At 38.4% G+C, this 13,822-nt stretch overlaps 1 pseudogene; it reads right to left on the reverse strand.

Moving 5' to 3' along the window:
- LOC126484186 (molybdenum cofactor biosynthesis protein 1-like) overlaps positions 1-13,822 on the reverse strand; it is a 104,864-nt pseudogene that overhangs the window by 75,648 nt on the left and 15,394 nt on the right.

The following is a 13,822-nucleotide window of genomic DNA, read 5'->3' on the forward strand; positions in this document are numbered from 1 at the left end:
ATTGCATTAATGTCGTATTCACAGGTAATCACGCCGTAACAGCATGCGTTCTCAGAAATGATAAGTTCACAAAGGTACATGTATCACATATGGAACAACCAAAATAAAATGTTCAAATGTACCTACGTTCTGTATTTTAATTTAAAAAACCTTCCTGTTACCAACTGTTCGTCTAAAATTATGAGACATATGTTTGTGACTATTACAGCGCCATCTATCACAAAGCGAAAAAAGTGGTCCAACTAAAACATTCACATTTCTTTACGTATTACATGAATATGCAATAAAAAATGGGGTTCCTATTTAAAAAAACACAGTTGATATCAGTTTGAGCTATGGCAGCGCTTTATAGCAGGCCAACCATTGCGCCAGCTGGTTTCCCCCTTCGAGCTAGACAAATTTCGTTCTTTGTAGTTTTTTCGTTTGACACTTATTTCGTGAGATATATGGCCCGGTCACGATCAATGGACTACCCTGTATATAAAAAATTACCGATTTTATTAGGTCTTGAAGTAATGCGTGTAAAAATTTTAACATTTTCAACTAGTGTAGATTATATTTTAGAAAATAAAATAAAATACTTCCCACGCAAGTTTATAAGTAATATACATATCATTTTATTTGGAAAATTGCAAATTTTATAATCAGGTAAAAACCCGAAAAAGTGAAAAAGAATGTTTTCCCCTTGTAACTCCCCTTAAAGTTATGGAAATGTGCAAGCTTTCGGAGCCAGTGGCTTCTTCTTCTGGCAGAAACAATAAGGGGACGGAAAAGGGAAGAAAGAAAAGGATTGTCAAGGTTTAGGAAATGGGGAGAGTTGTAGAAAAGCTGCAGAGAAACCCAGGCCAGGACAGACTTACTGAATGGGATGAGAAATATGTAACTAAACCAGTCCATCTCTCATACCACCAGCAGATGTGAAGAATTATTGTGATTGGTAGTAAGTCATAAACATTAAATTATTTTCAATGTATGTTCATATGTAATACTGCACGTACCTTTGAGGTATCATTGGGCCCATTGGGCAGAGGATCAAAATTAGGCCACTGCTTTCTAATTATTTGGACCATTTCACTAAATGAGACCATCTTCCCATCATTCCATTTGTTGCCGCTGAAAGGCATGTACTCGATAAATCTTACATCAACATTTTTCTCTTTTGTTAACTCCACAAAACTGCACACTTCATCTTCATTAAAACCTCGCATTACAACACAATTTATCTGTGGAAGAAAGACACCACTAAAAACTTGGTATCAGATAAAGCATGGTTTAAACAGAGTTTGAAAGACTTTTTGATAGGTAACTCATCCTACTCAATAGATGAATATCTTAACAGTGGCTGTTAGGCCAGCTTAAATAAGAATGTCTGTTAGATTTCAGTTCTGAGAGCACTTTGTCATAACAGTCAAGATTATGTACTTTTTGTTTGATAAATTTATTAATAGTGCATAACAATGTTTCAGTCTGACAGCGTACCAATTCTGAAAATATTAGCTGTTCCAGTTTGTATTGTATTCACCTAGTTTGACAATCTCCTGACAAATGATCAGGGTATTCAAATGTTTTATATTTTTTATGTTATACTTTCTGGCATGTTACTCACCCATGAGAATCGTCTCATGTTTTGGGTCTTGGAACAAAAGCTGAATCTAATCTAATCTAACCTACAAAATAATGGTTCTACAAGTCTGTTGTTATATTTGTATACCTCACTGATTCTGTTAAATTAATCTTTTTCTCTCTTTTTAGAGAATGTGGGAATTTATCTTAGCATGCCAAGCTGTTAACCTTCTTAACAATTTATGAAAATTAAACTACATACATCTCCAATCTTTTTCCCCACTCCAACGCACACATCTTTTGCTGAAAGTGTTATTTTAACAATTACATGAAACTGTGCTGCCATTTGTGAAACAAAGTTGAAAGTGTTCTCAAGATAAAAGGTCTTCAGAAAAGGAGCATTTAGTATCTGTGCAGGTGGTAATACTGACAGCCATCATATAAACAAGCCCATATGGTAGAACATCCCGCTTTACACATACACGCAATGCCAGAAAAAAGGAAAAGAGCACACCTTTCATTCAAGCATTGAATATATAAACTGATGAGACAAAACACTATGACCTCCTGTTTGATAATGTGTTTGTCCACTGTTGGAACACAATACAGCAGTGATTTTGTGTGGGACAAGTTCAACAAATTTCAGGTATGTTCCCAGCATTATGTGAGGTATGTTCCCAGCATTATGCAGCACCGCATGTCTAAGCACAGGTCATGTAATTCCCATAAATTGGAGATCAGTGGTTTCTGGGTGCAGAACTGGTATCTGATAGCATCGCAGATGTATTCCATCAGATTCAGAAGGGGTGAATTTGATTCTGGCCTCGTGACACTGAAAGTCATATTGTTGAAACATGTCACCTTCATTAGGGACAGGGTGCGGACAGTGCACAATAATGTTCACACAGAACAAAGCTGTTATGGAGCCTTCAGTTACTACCACAGGACCCATAGAAGACCAGGTGAATGTCCTCCATAGCATAATATTGCTCCCACTGGCCTAAGTCTGTAGCAAAGTGCACCTTTCAAGCACCAATTCACTCTGTTGACAGTGTATGTGCACAAAACCGTCAAGTAGGTGTAATGCGAAACTCGAATGATTCAACCAGATGACACATTTCTATTGATTCACTGCCCAATCTCAATGCTCCTGAGCCACAGAAATTGTAATTCAACTGTGTTGTCAACATGGGAACATACAGGGGTTGTCTGCAGCAGAGCCCTATGTTTAACAATGTGCAATGAATGGTGTGCTCTGAAATACTCGTGCTTCCACCAGCACTGTGTCATCAGACATGCCACAGAAATTAGCTTCCTCAGCCGAATGTCATCTTTTTCAAAGGAACCATCCCAGCATTTGTCTTAAATCATTTAGGGAAATCAAGGAAAACCCAAATTTTGATGGCCCGATGGGATTCGGGTCCGTTGTCCTCTGGAAGTCAAGTCCACTGTCTGACCACTGTGGTGGCATGACCTAGTCTTAATTAAGCCAGAAAATCCTGGGAAATGCTGACATACTTATTGATTTAAGATATAACAATTTAAAACAATCCTCTCATGAATTTCACTACAATTTTCCGCTCTTTTGAAAAAAAATTTCTTTTGACTGTTTTGATGTTGTTTAGTATGTTTAAATAATGATGGCAGTCTCTATAAAAGGGCAGTTTGACTTTTAAGTTTAGTTATACTGTTTTAAACTACATCCTTCATCTATTTGTCCACCCAGAAGTGCTATAGGATATAACTTGAAGACTATGGTGAGGTGGTGGGGGACAGTCATGTGTTGAGAAGGAGGTGCTGCCAGAAATGAAGTGTGTGAGGTGACGTTATTGACACTGCATACAGGGAGAATAAAAATACTCTATTCCATATTCATTTACAATCTACGTCTGGCCCCCATATGGTTTTACTTTTCTCCAATAAGAAAAAAGAAATTGTCAGTAACTGTCTTTATAAGGTCTTAAAAGGAAACAAACAATAGAAATCTAGGCTGGAGTAATGACCATATTATAAAAAAGATACATTGCTATTCACTGTATACAGGAGATGTTAGGTCACAGACAAGCACAACAAAAAGACTACTAAACACGTAAGCTTTCCATCAGAAAGACTTCTTCCAAAGTGGACAAAAAACACACACACACACACACACACACACACACACACACACACACACACACACACCCAACCGTTGTTTCTCCCATGATGCACAGTTGCTCCCAGTCTGGCCCTAGCAGCCGGAGACAGTGGTCATGTATGTGTGATCTGCATTTGCGCGCATGTGTGTGCGTGTGCGTGTGTGTGTGTGTGTGTGTGTGTGTGTGTGTGTGTGTGAGGGAAGGGGGGGGGGGGTTTGCACCAAAAGCTTACGTGTTTAATAATAGGTGGTGTTCCTTTCCCCCCCCCCCCCACCCCCCCCCCCCCCCTGCCAGCAACACATTTACACTATACAGTGAGTGCCAATCTATCCTTTTCATAATACTGTCGTTACCACCTTGCCAAGAGGCATATTGTGGAGTAATCCGAAGGGCTCTACTAATTTGTACAAGAGGAAGGAGAGCACAATCTCAATGTAAGTTTTTAGAAAACTGGTATGTGCATTACTTCTGCAAACCTTTCAGAAAGGATACGGTATGCACTTCATTCAGCAAGATGAGTAATAAACAATATTAGCAATACTGCATCAAACTTGTTCACTTTCATCTTTGGATTAAACATTCGATTTCAGAGAGTACAGAATTTGGCAGAATCAAATTTTGGGGATATGTGGAACTGGGACAATGGCATATTTTTTACCCATTCAACAAACTAAGCACTGCTGATTGCTACTTTTATTGTGTCTGCTGCTGCAATGCATATATGAAACTATAAGTGCAGCATCTATGATGGAATAAAATGTTATACAAATGAAACATACAGGTACAGTGAAATAGAGTAGTATGGCTCATCATTTCGGTCTCACAGATTAGCAGGTGTTGACTTGAAATATAATACTTAAGAAGTTGAATCCAAAGGAGAGGATGTACCGTATTTACTCAAATCTAAGCCGCACTTTTTTTCTGGTTTTTGTAATCCAAAAAAAAGCATGCGGCTTGGAATTGAGTGCAAAGCAAGTGGAAGTTCTGAAAAATGTCAGTAGGTGCTGAAACAACTAATTTCTGCCGTCGAATATATGTAGCGCTACACAGGCATGCTTCGTAGGCACAAAGATAAATACTGGCGCCAAAACCTCTGCGTCAGTAAATAAATTAAAAAAAAAAGGTGGAAGACAATTTTCATACATTATCCAACGAAGTAAATACAAATTCCGTATTGTTCATCTTCGAATGTAGCAGAACTTCAATGTATTACGAAAATCCGACCGGCAAGACTGTTTGGGATGTTTGTCAATATGGCCAACTCAATGTTCCGAATTTTTTCCTACCTGTGAGAAGAGACGGTTGCTAATAGGAACCTGATGAAATGTGAATCACATGCAGTATTCTCTTCATCATAAGAGTAATACGAATATAAACATTTTGCCACGTATTCTTTCGTGTTTGCTGCTATCTTATTTAAATCCTGTCTGCCTAATAAACTACGAAACTAGAGTGAGACAACAGCAAACGCGGAAGAATATACGTATCGTGTCATGTTTATATTCATATTATTCTTATGCCTAATAGTGATACAGTCAGAAATGAAGCACGGCAACTGACTAGATTTTTATATCCAAGATGACTCTAATTTCTGTGCAGAATTTGATGTACTAAAGAAGCGGCCGCAAAGATTTTCAAATGGAGAAAAATTTTCACCTAACTCTCGTTCAGAACATGTTCTATCATACGCAGTCTATTATTTGGTTCTTGTTGATCATTATCAAAGAAAGCAGCAGTGTAAGGAACAACAAATAGTAGTCTCTTCCATTGTTTCGCTAATGAGATGATTTCTCTCTCCTTTTTTTTTTTTTTTTTTTTTTTTTTAATTGTAGGCAGCGGTAGCGTGTACAAAAGCAAGCCATGCCACGAGTGACGACAGGCCGCAAACACGCACTATCAGAATGCGACAAACAATGCATGACACAGTACAGTAATGCATTTTCAGCTTAGAGTGACATAAACGCCTATAACAAGGAAAACGGCACTTATCAGATCAAAGCAAAATAAGCAATTGATTCAAACCAGATGAAGCACATGAAAAAGGAAGGGTACCAGTATAAATACGGATGGAGCGCCTGACGCATAGCAAAGGCTACCTGGTAAAGCTTAACTGCTAAGCTTACGACTCGAACCAAACTACTGTAGCTGTATCGTCATTCATTCGACCTAAATTGTGTCTCATATTACAATGGACTGACTTTGTTTCGATTTGGAGGTGCGGCCTAAAACTTTTCTCTCCCCTTGAACTTCGAGTCTCAAATTTCAGGTGTGGCTTAGATTCGGGATTTTTTTTTTTTTTTCTTTCCTTTATTTCGAGTCTCATTTTTCAGGTTTGAGTGCGGCTTAGATTTGGGTAAATACGGTAGGTGGTATTTCAACTAATTCTGACTATGAAATAAAACAAAGTACAGCAGGGAGCTCTGACGAATCAAAGAGCAGCGATGAAGATTCTGATGAATAGTAAAGTATGAGTTAAGACATAAGATGCTACTGAGATTGTAAATTTTTGTTGTGTTGATGAATCTGTTAACAAACATATTCAAAAATGCACTGAAACATTGGCACATGTAGTGTTGGGAGGTGATAAACTGTCATTACTGTTAGAGGAGCTACGTATTTCTTGCTGTTCTACTCCTAAATGACACTGTATCTGAAGGTATAGAATGAATCTTCACTGGCTAGAGAAATGGGTAACACAATTTTACAAGTCTCTGCTGTCATGTAATCTCTTCAGGGAAATCATGACTGTACTAAGATTCGGTTTGTGGTTGACAAGGTCAGAGTCATTAAGAAATGCAAGGCAGCTACCATGTCAGTCCTAGAAGAGAGAGACGTAGCAAACTGTCAAAGCATGTACAGTCCCGGTCCATATGTTTGTGGTGATGTACTAACCAAGTAATACTGTGTGTCAGGCAGCGCATTACTCAAGAACCATCATGGAAAAAGGTGGAGTGGTAATTTATGTAAAAAACAACATATTTTACAATGCATTAGATTTAAAGAGCCATTGTATAGAGCAACAAATTGAAGTATGTGGTGTTGAGATTACTGTAAATGACTTCACGGCTGTAGTGTTAGTACTGTATAGATCTCCCTCAGGGAATTTGAATGTATTTCTTAAGCACTTAGATTCTTTATTATCCATACTGTACTCAAAGTCCAAGAACTTGATAATTACTGGTGACTTTAATGTTGATTTCCTAAATGAGAGCAATAGTAAAGCTGATTTAGTACATTTAATGGAGTCTTATAATCTGATGACAATAGTAGATTTCCCAACTAGGGTTGCTGTTAACAGTAAAAGTCTGATAGATAATATATTTATAGATAAGTCTACATGGAATGAGATCATTGTACATCCAATCCTTGGCCTTTCTGATCATGGTGGTCAATTGCTTAGGCTCAATTACATCAGTGTGTGCAACAGTTCCGAGCATTCTTGGAAATCTTTTAGGATAATAAATGAACAGGGCCTTAAAAAATTCAGTGATAGCCTAAAAGAGATAGACTGGAGCCGAGTTGATAGGGAAACAGATGTAAACAAAAAGTACAATTCATTTTTAAATGAATTCATGTCTGTATTTGAGTCCATCTTTCCCAAAAAAAAGTAGTTAGAAATAGTCATATAGGCAATGCCAAGAAGTCTTGGATCACTACAGGGATAACAACATCTTGTAGAACAAAAAGGATGTTATACAGTTCTCTCAGGACTTGTAATGATCCAAAGAAATGACAACACTACAAACTTTACTGTAGCATTCTCAAGAAGGTTATAAATAATTCTAAAAGTATGTGCATAAAATCAGAAATTGAAAGCTCAGAAAATAAAATTAAAACTATAAGGAATGTAATAAAGAGGGAAACTGGCAGGACAACAGGGAACATGTCTCAGGTAGAGATTAAAACAGGGGACAGTATCATAAAGAAACCTGAGTTGGTTGCAGAAATATTTAATAACCACTTTTTGAGAGCAGCAGAGAAGACAAGCTGTAATGGTTCTATGGAAGAATCATTGTCCCTCCTACAGAAAGCTATTAGCAACAGAATCCCACAGTTATCCTTATCTCCATTTACTGTAAGCGAAGTCATAAGAGTAATTAGATCATTAAAAAACAAAAATTCTGCTGGTGTGGACAATATTTCTAGTAAAATACTGAAACACTGTTATAAATTTGTTAGTCCCACCTTATGCAACATATACAATGCATCCCTAGAAGATGGGATTGTCCCTGACAGACTTAAGTTGGCTGTAGTGATTCCTCTCTTTAAAAAAGGGGATAAAAGCATTGTTACAAACTATCGCCCAATATCCCTATTAACTACCTTCTCGAAAATTCTAGAAAAACTCATGCACAGGAGGATTGTAGACCATCTCAAATTCCATAGTATCTTAAGCAAAAATCAGTTTGGTTTTCGTGCCGGTCTTTGTACTGAACAGGCAATATTCTCTTTCAGCAACCAAGTTTTGGAAGCCATTAACAAAAAAATGTCTCCAGTGGGTATTTTTTGCGATCTTACGAAAGCCTTTGACTGTGTAAACCACCAAATTCTTTGGAAAAAGGCAGAATACTATGGTTTAGGTGGTACTGTTGGCTTGTGGGTACAATCATATCTACAGGATCAGAAGCAGACTGTAATGCTAAATGGCTCTTCTGGAGAACCTGCCTCGTCTGAATGGGGCATGATAACGTGTGGTGTGCCTCATGGCTCCGTTTTGGGCCCACTGATTTTCCTCATCTTTATTAATGATCTTCCTCTTTGTTCTGAGACAAACAGCAAATTTACCCTGTTTGCCGATGATACCACAATTCTAATTGACGATTTGACTGATCATGATCTTGAAAAAACTACAACTACTGTTTCTAATGACATCTTAAATTGTTTCTCCTCAAATGGTCTCTCACTCAATGCAGATAAAACTCATTATATGAGGTTCCATACATCACAAAGTAATCCCAATGAAATTGACATAAAATGTAGAGATCAACCAATACAGAAAGTTGAAGAAACAAAATTCCTGGGTGCTTACATAGACAGTAAATGTAATTGGTCAGTTCACATTCTTCATCTATGTAAAAAACTTAGCTCGGCAACATTTTCACTACGGATAATTTCTTCAGTGGCTGAAGTTGACACTATTAAGGTTGCCTACTTTGGCTACTTCCACTCATTGATGTCATATGCTATCATATTCTGGGGGAACCAACCACTTGCAAAACAAGTTTTCACCATCAAAAAAAAAAGCAATCAGAATAACGTGTGGGGTTAATCAAAGACACTCTTGCAGGCATTTGTTTCGGAAGATAGGTATCCTAACAACTGCCTCACAGTATATTTTTTCCTTGCTGACCTTTGTGTGCAAAAATTATTCCATCTACCAAGACAACAGTAAATTCCATGGTTATAACACTAGAAACAAAAACAATCTACATTTAGAAATGAAACGTCTCACTCTGGTACAAAAAGGAGTTTACTACTCCAGCATTAAGCTGTTCAATGCTCTACCACTACATATCAAATGTGTTCATACAGAACTGCCAAAATTTAAACGAGTTCTCAAAGATTACCTGACAGAGAAATCTTATTATACTGTGGATGAATACCTGAAAGAAAATGTATACCATCACTAAACTTATTGTGTCTAGAAGTAGTTCAATTGATTTTATTGTGCATTTGGGAATTAGCTCACTTTTTGTAACAACAGATTGGCTATACATGTATTTACTCTTGTAGGCCTAATATCTGATTTAACTTTGTGCTCTTGCCTTTAACCTTTATTTGAAACTCCTTTTTCTGTCAAATGGTTGTTATGTTATCTAGCTGATATTGTATCTGTTACTGTATTTATAGTATGTCTTACTTAAACTATGTACAATTTGCCATTGAATTGCCCTTGTATAGTTTAAATTGAAACCTGTACAATTTGACACGTTCCATATCCTTGTGATTGACTCACTAACTGGATCTATGGAACAAGAAATAAATAAATAAATAAATAAATACTGAAGTGTGATCCAAGTCACACAAATATGGCTTTAATAATAACCTCCGAACAATGTGCCTCTAAGGACTCAACAAGACACAGAACACTGATGTGCACATTACAAACTAGAATCACACAGAGAGTCAGTCAGCACTGTTCCACACTAATATATGTGCGAGTCACCAGCAGATGGCACGGCAGGGACCGCACGGCACGCTTGGCTCCCAGAGACGGCCTCCAGCAGCCAGCCTGCAATGATCAGTCGGTGACCAATTTAAAGACGCATGTACGGCAACACCACTCTCGGTGCACTCACACTGACATGTACTAGTAGCACGATACAGCAGTGATGAGTAGTAGTACCCCTCCTGTCTTGTGCGCCTTTTATCTGGCTCTACAATTTACTTTCCTAGACCCACACAAATGCCTGATCCTCCTAATTCAATTTGCTCTGCAGACTATTTAAAACTTTTAAAGAAAAAGGAGCCACAATTGCACTTTGTGTGCCAGTTACTTTCCAATACATTGGCACCAGCTGATCTTATTTAAGAATACTCAACTTTCGTAGCCATACTTACAGCACATCCTTTGCTTCCTGGCCTAAATCCAAGTTAACTCCCAGCCCCCCCCCCCCCCCCCCCACACACACACCCCTCTCTCCCCCCTCGCAAATCAGCTAGTTGTGTGCTGTTATCTCACGTCACACCCTAGTCTATGAGTGCCCAGCTGTCTGGCACCTGACCCCTCTACCTGCACCCCTAGCTAGCCCACAGATGGCTCCCCACTCTCCCACGAGCCACTAAATGCTTCCCTCCAAACCCCTCCCATCTCTCTCCATCTCTCACATTGCCTCAACCCACCCCATCCTACCCCACTCTAAAGCCCCACCTCACTCCAGAACACTCACCATGGGCCAGTAAAGAGCTGGCAGTTGAGCGACCACAGCATAAGGAGACATGCATGCGCATGTGAGAGAGTGTGTGTGTGTGTGTGTGTGTGTGTGTATGTGTGTGTGTGTGTGGGCGCGCGCACATGTTTTCCCTACAGCTAGAAAAAGAAAGTGCATTCTGGAAGCTCGCCAAGTAACGTACCTTTTAGTTTGGAAGGTAGAAGACGAGGTACTGGTGGAAGTAAAGCTGTGAGGATGGGTCGTGAGTCGTGCAAGGATAGCTCAGCACTTGCCCACGAAAGGCAAAGGTCCCAAGTTTGACTCTTGGTCCGGCACACAGTTTTAATCTGCCAGGAAGTTTCATATCAGTGCACACTCCACTGCACGGTGAAAATCTCATTCTACATACCTTTTGTTCGTGTGCCTATCGATGAGACAGTGCTTCTGCCTTTTGGTGAGCCATCTCCTTTATTCCTAAATAATTCGTAATTTTCAACAGAAACTTTCTGTACCTTATTGTTGCATCCTACATTACAATATGCAATTTCCACAATATGTGGTCATCTGTGAATATAATGGGGGTAACAACTGTAGGAGACCAAAAACTGACTGCAGTAAGCAAGTTCAAGTTATTGTACGCTGCAGTAGTTACCCAGAGGTGAAGAGGGTCACAGAGGATAAGCTAGCATGGGCAACTCCATGAAACCAATCTTCAGATGGAAGATCACAACAATAAAAACATTTGATTCAGCATACAACAGGCTCCAAACAGCATACACAACCTGTATGCTCAGAAACACAGAAAATCATATTGGTTCCATCAGCAGGAAACTTCAGCCCGTAATTGTTATGGAACACTGCGGCGATTTTGTTCATTAATAAAACCCAAAACTGGGGAGTAATAAGAGAGTATTGTTGTAACTTCTTATCAACCTGGTTACCAAAATACATATTAAGAAGACTGGTAAAGTGTTATTTTGAAGGGGTCACTCCAAAGCGCCACGAAAGTATTTGAGCAATGTATAAAATTAGAGAATCAGTGCACAATATTGAAAGCCTATCTACATTATCTATATCTGCATGACTAGTCTGTAATTCACAATTAATTGCTGGCAGAGGGTTCAGAGAACCACCCTCAACCTATTTATCTACCATTCCACTCCCCTACAGCATTTGAGGAAAACCAAACACTTCAATATTTCCGTACAAGCTCTGATTTCTCTTATTTTATTACAATGATCATTTCTCCCTATGTAAGAGGGCTCTAACAAAATATTTTCACATTCGGAGGAGAAAATTGATGATTGAAATTTTAAGAACCTGCTCCAGCAAAATGCTTTTGCTTTAATGACTGCCACCCCAATTCACATGCGATATCTGTGGCATGCACTTTCCTGTTTCCCAATAATACAAAATGAGCTGCCCTTCTTTGAACTTTTAAATGATGTCCTTTGTCAGTCCTATCTGGTAAGGATCTCACACCATGCTGAATACTCCAAAAGAGGACAGACAAGTATAGTTGTAGATAGTCTCTTTAGAAATCCTAACCTTCTAAATGTTTTACTATTAAATCACAGTCTTTTGTTTGCTTTCCCACCGCGTTATCTATGTGGGCATTCCAATTTAAGTTATTTGTAAATGTAATTCCTAAGTATTCAATAGACTTCACAGCCTTTAGATCTGCGTGAATTATCATGTAACCAAAATTTAGTAGATGCCTTCTACTACTCATGCGGATGACATAACAATTTTTATTATTTAAGGTCAGTTACCACTTTTTGCATCATATGGATAGGTAGCCTAAATCATTTTGCAGTTCGTTTTGATCATCTGATCACTTTACAAGACAGTAAATGATATGCAAGACTGTAAATGATACCATCATCTAAGAGGACTGCTCAGATTCTCTCTTAAATTGTTAATGTAGATCGGCAACAGCAGGTGGTCTATAACACTTCCTTGAGGAATGTCAGATATCACTTTTGTTTTACTTGACGATTTTCCATCAATTACTATGAACTGTGACCTTTCTGACAGGAAACCACACATCCAGTTGCACAACTGAGACAATACACCATAGGCACACAAGATGATTAGAAAATACTTGTGAGGAACTGTTTCAAAAAGTCTTCTGGAAATCTACAAATATGGAATCAATTTGAGAGCCCCAGTCGACAGCACTTATTACTTTGTGTGACTAAAGAGCTAGCTGTGTTTTAAAAGGTCAATATTTCTGAATCTATCTTGGCTATTTATCAATGAATCATTATCTTTGAGATAATTCATAATATTCAAACACAATATATGTTCCAAAATCCTAATGCAAATCAACATTAGTGATATGAGTCTGTTATTTAGTAGATTACTCCTCTTTTCTTTCTTGAGCATTGGTGTGACCTGAGCAACTTTTCAGTCTCTAGGTATGGATCTTTATCAAATGAGTGGCTATATGTTGTTGTTGTGGTCTTCAGTCCTGAGACTGGTTTGATGCAGCTCTCCATGCTACTCTATCCAGTGCAAGCTTCTTCATCTCCCAGTACCTACTGCAACCTACATCCTTCTGAATCTGCTTAGTGTATTCATCTCTTGGTCTCCCCCTACTATTTTTACCCTCCACGCTGCCCTCCAATACTAAATTGGTGATCCCTTGATACCTCAGAACATGTCCTACCAACCGATCCCTTCTTCTGGTCAAGTTGTGCCACAAACTTCTTTTCTCCCCAATCCTATTCAATACTTCCTCATTAGTTATGTGATCTACCCATCTAATCTTTAGCATTCTTCTGTAGCACCACATTTTGAAAGCTTCTATTCTCTTCTTGTCCAAACTATTTACCATCCATGTTTCACTTCCATACATGGCTACACTCCATACAAATACTTTCAGAAATGACTTCCTGACACTTACATCTATGCTCGATGTTAACAAATTTCTCTTCTTCAGAAACGCTTTCCTTGCCATTGCCAGTCTACATTTTATATCCTCTCTACTTCGACCAACATCAGTTATTTTGCTCCCCAAATAGCAAAACTCCTTTACTACTTTAAGTGTCTCATTTCCTAACCTAATTCCCTCAGCATCACCTTACTTCATTCGACTACATTCCATTACACTCGTTTTGCTTTTGTTGATGTTCATCTTATATCCTCCCTTCAAGACACCATCCATTCCGTTCATCTGCTCTTCCAAGTCCTTTGCTGTCTCTGACAGAATTACAATGTCATCGGCGAACCTCAACATTTTTATTT

This window comes from Schistocerca serialis, chromosome 6, assembly GCF_023864345.2.
Source record: "Schistocerca serialis cubense isolate TAMUIC-IGC-003099 chromosome 6, iqSchSeri2.2, whole genome shotgun sequence".
Lineage (NCBI taxonomy): Eukaryota > Metazoa > Arthropoda > Insecta > Orthoptera > Acrididae > Schistocerca > Schistocerca serialis.